Source organism: Dendropsophus ebraccatus, chromosome 3 (genome assembly GCF_027789765.1).
Source record: "Dendropsophus ebraccatus isolate aDenEbr1 chromosome 3, aDenEbr1.pat, whole genome shotgun sequence".
In the NCBI taxonomy this organism is placed as follows: domain Eukaryota; kingdom Metazoa; phylum Chordata; class Amphibia; order Anura; family Hylidae; genus Dendropsophus; species Dendropsophus ebraccatus.
This window is the reverse complement of record NC_091456.1, coordinates 121,097,843-121,107,886: the sequence shown is the minus strand read 5'-3', so window position 1 is coordinate 121,107,886 and position 10,044 is coordinate 121,097,843. Positions and strand designations below refer to the sequence as shown.

General features: G+C 41.6%; 1 long non-coding RNA gene across 1 annotated transcript; it reads left to right on the top strand.

The window, feature by feature from the left end:
• Positions 1 to 1,019: 1,019 nt before the first annotated feature.
• LOC138786004 (uncharacterized) lies at positions 1,020 to 8,036 on the top strand. The gene is made up of 2 exons (XR_011362176.1): positions 1,020 to 2,263; positions 2,319 to 8,036. It is a non-coding gene; the product is annotated as an uncharacterized lncRNA (long non-coding RNA).
• The last annotated feature ends 2,008 nt before the right edge of the window (positions 8,037 to 10,044 follow it).

The window sequence follows — 10,044 nt, the reverse complement described above, 5'->3', positions numbered from 1 at the left end:
CTAGTAATACGTTATGCCCTGCTGAAGATACGGATCAACTCATTAAGGCAATAAGGCAGTCTATGAATATAGAAGAAGTCACACAGCCCAAATCAGCAGAAGATGCCTTATATGAAGGTCTAGGACCTAAGAAGATCCGTACATTTTCTCTCCATGCTAATATTAAGTCCCTTATAAAGAAGGAGTGGGAAAACCCTGATAGGAAATTTTTTATTCCATGCTTCTCTAAAAGGAAATATCCTTTCGAAGAAGAGGATTGCAAAACATGGGAGAAAGCTCCGACAGTGGATGCCCCGGTGGCCAAAATAGCCAAGAAAAACAGCCTGCCCTTTGAGGATCTTGGGTCACTGCCGGACCCGATGGACCGCAAAGCGGACCATTATAACCGCAAGATATGGGAAGCATCCACCAGTGCCCTAAGAACTAACGTGGCGGCTACATGTGTTGCTAGATCATTAAGGTTGTGGTTAGGAGATTTGAAAACCCAGCTAACCCAAGAGAAAACCCCAGCTAGAATTCTGGAGGACTTACCAACTCTCTCCAAAGCGGCTGATTTTCTAGCTGACGCAACAGTGGATTCACTAAAAATGACTGCCAGGGCAGCAGCCCTGTCAAACTCCGCCAGACGAGCAGTATGGCTAAAGTCGAGCAATGGGTATATAGCATCAAAAGGAAAATTATGTACAATCCTTTGTGACGGTGAATCACTGTTTGGCCCTGTTCTGGACTCACTTTTGGAGAAGGCGTCCGAGAGAGAAAAAAAGTTCCCAGGGTAACAACGAGCCCAAGAGCCCACTCAGGGGAAGAAACCATTTAAAAGGCCCTTTTGTGCCAGACAAGACACCAATAGAAAATTTAGGGTCCCAGGAAAAAGGAAAGGATTCCTTTTCTCAGGTAGAGACAAGCCCAAAGAGTCACAATGATATTCGTCAGGTGGGAGGTCGTCTGTCCCATTTTGTCCCAGCCTGGAAGGAAATCTCCTCCAGTCCCTGGGTGCTAAGTACCCTATCTTGGTGATAAGGCCAGCCATACGATTTTACCTACCTGCACCGTACCTATATGACTACACATATATATAGGCCTCTTGCTCAGAAGCTCCAGCACATTAGAGAGTCCCTGATAGGGTTAACTTATAGTTGGACCATTTCTTACCTTGGAAAACTTCTGATATGGACACTAGAAAGAATGTTTTGTCTCAAGAACTATTTCCCTCAGAGACATGTTTATCAGCGTTCAAGGCCGTTCTCAGAGGAAAGCTGCCTGTCTGTTACAGTGGGAATAATGTGAAAGTATCATTGCAGAGAATGTATTGTTTTAACCTTTTTGAATAATAATAATGAATACTAATATAGATGCCATTGCGCATGACTGAATATCTAAATCACTAGCACCGCCTCATCTATGTCTTATTAGCATTTGTTACCACCCTATATTTTATCTGTCTATAAAATGTGATGACCATAATAAAACTTGGGCCATTTTCTCCAGGCTTATAATCATGATACATTGTCTTATCTGTGTCCATGACGTATAAGTAACGAGTGGGAACACTGCAGGATTCCAACTCTAGATATAATTAAAAAAACATCCTTTACCTGGGTTTTTGGCTTCTCTCCATAGAGAGAGGTCAACATATAAATTTAACCTTAACATTTGGCGTCCGAACTGGGACTCAGCCTCTTGCAAACTAGAACGCAGACAGACGGGATGTGGTGATTTATCCGTCATCGGACGCGCAGATATAACTGGCCAGGTAAGAAAGACTTTCCCTTTCTTACGTACTATCTGTGCCTCAGGGGAACGGATCTAATCAGATTCCCGTCACCTGCGTTCTCTATATGTTTGTAAAGCTGAGTCTATTTGTTAGACAAAGAACTCTGTAACCCAGGATAGGACAAGGTTAAAGTGCTGCATTGCCGTCGCAAACTGTTGTGTGATTGAGATAAGCTGTTGCTGTATTTATGCTGAATTAAGGAAAGGGATTGCCGAACATGATCACTTCTGCGTCCTTACGGGGAGGCTGTGATTAATGCTTAACCCTTGTAATACAGCATGGCATCGAGAACAGCTGCGAGGTCACAGACAGTAGGCACATAACTTTTGGAGTGAACGGGTTCCTGATAAGTGATATCTGTCTCGAGCAGCGGGAACAATACTTGTATTGATCCCATTACTTGTGCTTGTACTGTGGTAGAGAGCAGGTCAGAAGATCTGTGACTTACCCCCTTGCCCCCTAGGAGGAATTAGCAACGAGGGACAGTAGGTTGCTGTAGTGCGTCGCCATAGTGTGTCACTGTGACGGCTGGGCCTATAGCAAGGTTGCTGTAGTGCGTCGCCATAGTGTGTCACTGTGACGGCTGGGCCTATAGCGGCTGTGCTTGTTAAAACCTAAGGTTTAGGTTTCGTTCCCCAATACGCTACCTAGGGATTAGCTGAGCAAGGATGAGACAGTTATTCTCTAAAAAAAAAGGGATCACCAGTCTCCACAAGAAGTTTATGTGAAGCTGATGTGAAGCTAAGGAAGATAGCGATGGGCATGTAAAGATGCAGTGCAAGATCTAGAACAGATCTTTAGGAGGCTTGATATGAAGGCAGATACATGCCTTAGCCCCACCAACCTCTGGCTCTCTGACCAACACCTGGGAAACCCCCCACACTCCTGTGCACACTTATTTTTGCCTTGTGGGTAGGTAACCAGACCTACATGTAACATGCAGGGCAAATGGGTCCTTGGAATTTCCAGGAATCTTAGGGGTTAATCGAAGTACTATCCCTAAGGGGGAATCAAGGATTAGAGTTCTAAGAGGGGAGGGTGGGAAGTAGATAGAGAGATGAGAGCCAGAGGGTCAGACAGAAGGAAAACATTCAGGATAATGGGTGGGAAGCACAAGTCCAGCTGGGTGGACATGTCATGTGCCGGTGACCAACAATATCTAGATAAGACAGAATATTGTAGTGTGTGTGGCAGACCCAAGCCACATCATTATGTTACATCATTGTACCCAGTTTATATCTGTATACAAACCCCAGATCCTGCGAAAAGCCAACCTACGTCCAATGGTGGCTTATAGACCCTTTGTTCTGCAGGAATCTTACCCTTGGTCGGCTGTTGAAGTAGTTACTTTGATTTAAAGTGCCCCTGACCTGATAGTAAGACCAATGCCTTTGTGGAGGTGGGCAGCCTAACCTCAAATAGTGTATAGTGCCATATAAGTGTCTGAGTACAAAGCCACGTACTCAGACAAGGAGAACAGTCCAGCTCATTGCTAGATACAGTACTGAGAGAGCTGAAGAGGTTAATTAATGCTGCGTAGTGAAGCAGCATACAAAGTTTTTTTTGTGTGTTATTTGTTATGTTTTGTACAAGGCCATCAACCAGCTCTGAGGGCTGCAGATCACATGCAAGCAGCATTAGAAAAAAAAAAAAAAAAAGAATCAGAGCTGTTAGTGTAATGTAATGTACGCTCCTACATTATACTGTATTTCAGCCAGTCTTACTAAGCTGGTGTTCCCCTTTAGAAGTATGTTACGTGTTACAAAATGTTGATCATTTTCTGTTGTCCCGACCGTGGAACATTTGCTTATTTAGCTACGCCACTTTTCTGTAATCAGCCCTCAAAGATGGCGACTGAAAGCCAACCACTCCCACATATCATCCACGTCTGTATTATAATTGTGACGTCTCAAAACCATGCCCTAAGCCAACACCCCTATATCCGGTTATCTAGTCCGGTGGCCATTTTAACTCCTGGCATTTCTGTCCTCCGCCCATACTGCTTAGTGTCACTGAGGGGGCGGGCACAGGACTTTCCGATAGAGTCTAACAACTGTTTTGCACATTTATTAAGAAATGTTATTACCTGATGGTGAGGAAAGTTAGACAAAGGTTTGTTGAAAGGAAAAGTATAGAGACTGTTTGAAGGAGCCGGGTCTATTAGACCTATTAGTGTATAAGATTGTTATACGGAAGTGTCAGTAGGAGGAGTCAGAGAGAAAAAGTACGTTTTATTAGGAATGTCAAGAGAAAAGTGATAATTGGTAAAGATCAAACGCAGAATTTTGTGCACTTATTAAGAACCCAATGGTATAAGGAGCCTGTAGTAACTTATTACTGTAACTTACACATTTGTATTTAAAAAGTATGTTGTAGGTATATATATGTATCCCAATATATATTGTAAGCAGATTTTCTTTAAGTGTGTGTCCCCAACGTATGATATTTCAAAGAAGAAGTAGTTTACTATAGTAAAATATATATACTTCTAAGGAGTAGTAACTTACTACTGTAATATATATTTCTATGTAACTTTATTTAACAAGTCTTTATATATATATATGTGTATATATGTGTACACATCTATCCTAATAAGTTCTACGCAAATTGGTTTTTTTTCCTACTAAGTTATAAGTATGTGTGCCACTGTCCAAGGTTACAGTCTGGTGCATAAGAGCACAGCGCTGATATCTTCTGTAACTTCAAGGATGTTAGAAAAAAAAAGAAAAAAAAAAAAAAAAAACTTCCAAGAAATTTTAACTCTTGTATCTATGATTTTACTGCTCACTGCTCAAGGTTAGAAGTGAGGTACAGAGCGTTCTGTTTACTGATAAGAGCAGCGTATGGAAGGAATATTCATTTCAGCGAATTCATTTAATTTTTTTAATGTTTTTATTTTTAGGGGTAACAGTTTTGTGATGATTATAGCAGACTTAGCTCATGAATATATATGTACTTTTATCCCTAGTAAAAACCAAACCCATGTCCATGGCTCCAGTCTGCACTCCTTATGCCCCCCCAATATATATATATCTTGTGCTAAGTGCATTGAATCCAGCATCTCTGTTGCCTATTGATGTAGATTCAAATGGGGGAGGGGATAGAGGTGAATGGAAATGGGAGCAGCCCATTTTGATGGAGTACCCAATTTTGATGTTTTAAATTTTTTTAAACACCGTACAAATTTTTTATTTTTGAATAAGGATGTTTTTATTACTTATTGTGTTTGATATTTTAAATTGTGAAAGATGAAAATGTAATTGAAAGCCCAAATATTAATGAAAGTTTAAAAGTTTTCATTGTAGATTATCCCAGACTTTTCAAAGATGGATGACACAAGACGCAAGGATATATGGTGACCGCCATGCAGTGTGACGTTCCACTGCAGAAACCGCTCCTGCTATAAGCTGGAGGTGAGGACAATCACTGAGACATGTAAGATGGTTGAAGGTAACTGTGCAGATGTCTATATGAAGCCCACCATTATGGGTTAATTGGCAAATTAGAGATTTGTTTGGTCCCTGGGCTTACCAAAAACACTTGTAGAAAAAAAAAACTGTTCAAAGAAGAAGAAAAGCTGCCATAGAGCGGCTGACACAACGTTCACGCTGACAAACCCTGATGCCAAAAAGGGTGATGGATGATGGATAAAGCTGGTGATGCGGTGGTTTCTGTGCTCTTCCCAAGGTAACAGCGTACAAAGCGTACAAGGGAATGGGGAGATGTTTCCGGTCTCTTCCTGAGGTAACCGTACATAGTGTACAGGTGGAGGGGAGATGTGGATCTGTTTGTTTTTAAGTCTTTTCCAGAGACAATCAGCAACAAGCTGTGAGACCAGCGGATGGAGAAGAGGTACAGGGTAAAGATGGCATCCAATAACTATTTGCCGCCTGCCTTGTATCCCACTGTAAGTTATCTGACAAAACCAGCAGAAGGAAGCCATGTGTAATGTGATGTAGTATCCTCACATTGGGCGGCCCAGGGGACAACAAATATAGAAGAGAGGGTTGTGTACGGCTGTATTATCTACACCTGTCATAACCTACTGTAAGTAACACCGTAAAGTGCCTGTCTGCATAGTCTGTCATCTTCCTGCCTGTTTCAGGGAATGTAAGTGGACGTCATCCAGCTGCCACAGGTGGCCTATATAGGTATGTCCTTGTCTGTACTGGTGTCTTCTTTACAGGTCAAGCCAAAACTATGGGAGACAACAAAGCCAATGTCTGAGGTTATACGAGTGGCCTATATATAACTGAGGCCAAGAGTCCAAGCGTCTGTAAAGAGGCCTGTCAGTCAAAAGATGGGTTTAAGGATAAAGGATCCATACCAATGCTACTATTACAAAAAGGATCATATGATATATTATTCTCATAAAAAGGCTTTGAAACCTTAGGTGATGTATCGTTTACACTTTGCTGTTATTTCTATGGTGGTTATCTTATGTGTAATATATGATGATCTCAGTCAGACAAGAGACAATTCAGTAGGATCCAAATATTATGTAGGTAATAAGCGCCCAGTTACTCCATATTATTGGTCTATGTATTATATTATATGATTACTTACAGGAACAGATGTGACCATGCGACCAGTCATTACTCCTGTGTGATCTAATCATAAAGATGTTTTCTAGGTACAAAATTACGTAAAAAGACTAAAAAGAAGTGGAAATTTTGAGAATCCGGTACTAAAGATTGTGAATTCACTAATTGGTTATTATAAGTGAATCTAGTGGTTACATAGTAGGTCACATTGTGGAGATTTTATTGCATTTACCTGTTATGCTGTTTTTGGTTTATGTATCAATGAATTTTTATTTTTTGCTTTTGCCATGAGATAAGATTTGTTCACATCTTAACTTTTCTTTTTCAGAAATTTTTTAAAGTTAGTTGTTGTGATTTTCCAATATCCACATGATGCCTAAGTGGTAGAGTTTTTGTGATAGAGTCACATCTGTTATATACAGTGAAGAACTTATTGTCTGATCACTCAGTGTCACAGGGAGACGTAGGAGTGACAGGAGACTAGTTAGGTTCGGGACGGAGGATTGTCTTACCTTTAAAGCAGTCCTACGGTAAAGGGACCTAGAGAAGGGGGCTACATCTGTAGTCAAGATTAGGGACAAATCTTAGGGACAGGAGTGATGAGACAATAAGGTTTGGTTATTTTGATAAAATCCGGAGAGGTATTTGTCATATACATATATTAGTTTGGGTATTGATAATAAGCTTTTATTTGTTTTGTTGTAACTAAGCTGTATATTGATGTATACTATACAGACTCACCCATTGTTTAGTATTTTCTTTCGGTTATTGCAGATCTTACTACCACATCTGCTGTAAGTTTGTTCCGCCATCTATAACTTTCAATAAAATGTATGGTACTATTTTTGTCTATCCTATGGTGATGCCCATAAACTAATGGGAGTCCTTCAGGGTCTCTTCCAAGTGGTCTTATGCATAATACTGATCTGTTTTTCAGTAAAAGTGTTCATGTGTATTTTCTCTCGTATAAAACCTCGACAAACAGGAAGAAGCTTCACCCTCATATAAGAGACTAACGTTACTATGCTTTCTTTCTCTTATCGGTTCTCTTGAATCTGTGCCGCCTGGACATTTCTGGAGGTTGGATGCTGTACTAGTACTTGGAGGATGTTTTCACCTGTGGTCCCTTGATCAACCTGCGGCTGAGGGTAGAGTCCTTAAAACCTCCGGCTACGACCCAACCACCAGTGATGAACCATATCCATGCTCCACGGATGTCAAATGGGGGAATGATAAGGCCAGCCATACGATTTTACCTACCTGCACCGTACCTATATGACTACACATATATATAGGCCTCTTGCTCAGAAGCTCCAGCACATTAGAGAGTCCCTGATAGGGTTAACTTATAGTTGGACCATTTCTTACCTTGGAAAACTTCTGATATGGACACTAGAAAGAATGTTTTGTCTCAAGAACTATTTCCCTCAGAGACATGTTTATCAGCGTTCAAGGCCGTTCTCAGAGGAAAGCTGCCTGTCTGTTACAGTGGGAATAATGTGAAAGTATCATTGCAGAGAATGTATTGTTTTAACCTTTTTGAATAATAATAATGAATACTAATATAGATGCCATTGCGCATGACTGAATATCTAAATCACTAGCACCGCCTCATCTATGTCTTATTAGCATTTGTTACCACCCTATATTTTATCTGTCTATAAAATGTGATGACCATAATAAAACTTGGGCCATTTTCTCCAGGCTTATAATCATGATACATTGTCTTATCTGTGTCCATGACGTATAAGTAACGAGTGGGAACACTGCAGGATTCCAACTCTAGATATAATTAAAAAAACATCCTTTACCTGGGTTTTTGGCTTCTCTCCATAGAGAGAGGTCAACATATAAATTTAACCTTAACATTGGGGTCTGTTGTTAGAGTTCAACAACATTCCCCCAGACAGATATCTTCCCACCAGATTAATGTCAGACCAAGAGAAACAGATGGTGTTAGAAATAGAAGTTCTTTCTTTAGTGAACAAAAATGTGATAATCCCAGTCCCTGTGAATCAACAGGGGAAGGGATTTTATTCCCCACTGTTTTTGGTGAAGAAACCAAACGGTACTTATCGAGTTATTATCAATCTAAAAGGGCTCAATGTCCACCTAAAATACAAGAAATTTCGTATGGAGACTCTCAAGTCAGCTATCCATCTTCTTTATCCAGGGTGCCTGATGGCATCAATAGATTTAGAAGATGCTTACTATCACGTCCCTATCTATCCCTCACACCACTTCCAATACAAAGCACTCCCGTTTGGGGTCTCTCAAGCCCCAAGGGTGTTCATAAAAGTAGTAGAGGACACAACAGCCTTCATAAGGACCAAGGATATGGTCCTTATTCCATATTTGGACGACTTCCTTCTAGTGGCAGACTCATCTCAGACTTTGATTCTCCAAATACAACAGGCTTCAGCAATAATAAGACAGCTAGGCTGGAATATCAATCTAAAAAAGTCCAATCTGATTCCGTCTCCCAGTTGAGTCTTTCTAGGGTACCTACTGGACTCAACACTTCAGATGACCTTCCTACCGGAATTCAAGAAACAGGTAATCATGGACAGAGTGCAGACCCTATTTTGGACATTCAAGCCGTCCTTAAGAGAGGCAATGTCCGTCTTAGGACTTTTGACATATACCTGTATACCGGCGGTAAAATGGGCTCAATCCAAATCGAGGGATCTACAGCAGAACATCTTAACATCCTGGAACGGAACCAGGGAAACCCTAGACCGGCCCCTTTTTCTATCCTAAAGAGCCAGATTGTCTCTCCGCTGGTGGTTAAATCCGTACAATCTTTCTTCAGGGATCCATTGGTCCCCTCACCCAGTAGTAAGAATTACAACAGATGCCAGCCCGTGGGGATGGGGGGCTCACATGGACAATCAAAACCGTCAGGGTCGATGGACGCCACAAACCAAACACAGTTCGTCAAATTGCAAAGAATTACTGGCAATACATTTAGCCCTGGAAAGTTTTCAAACTCAAGTCAAACACAAACACATGGTCATTTACTCACGACGGCAGTTTCTTATGTGAATCGACAGGGGGGCACCAGATCCCGGACACTTTTGAATCTGTCCTCTCAAATTTTTTCCTTTGCAGAAGTAAACTTGACATCTCTTTCAGCAGTACACCTAAAGAGAAAAGAAAACAGAGTCGTGGATTTTCTCAGCAGGGTGCAGATAGGACAGACAGAGTGGTCTCTGAACGATCATGTGTTCCGCCTAATACTAAAGAGGTACGGCACACCTTCAATAGACCTATTTGCAACAAGAGGAAACAGAAAACTAAGCAGGCTTTGTTCATTGAATCCCCTGGACAATCCAACGAAAATAGGCGCCTTCTCCCTCAACTGGGGGGGGGGGGGGGGGGGGGGGAGAAAGGCAATGCCTTCCCACCATTCCGTCTGATCCCAAAGGTCATCAGGAAGATACGGGAAGACAAGGCAATGACGCTGCTAGTAGCTCCATTCTGGCCCAGAAGACCATGGATAACTTGCTTGCGGAAAATGTCAGTACAGCAGCCATGGGTACTTCCGAACATCAAAGATCTGCTGTCGCAGGGTCCAGTACAGCACCCGGATACCCTGAATCTGCACTTGACGGTATGGATGCTGAGCGGGCCATCCTAAAAAGAAGGGGGTTCTCTGACAGTGTAATCAATACACTGCTGGCAAGCAGGAAGGATGTGACTACAAACATCTATTTTAGAGTCTGG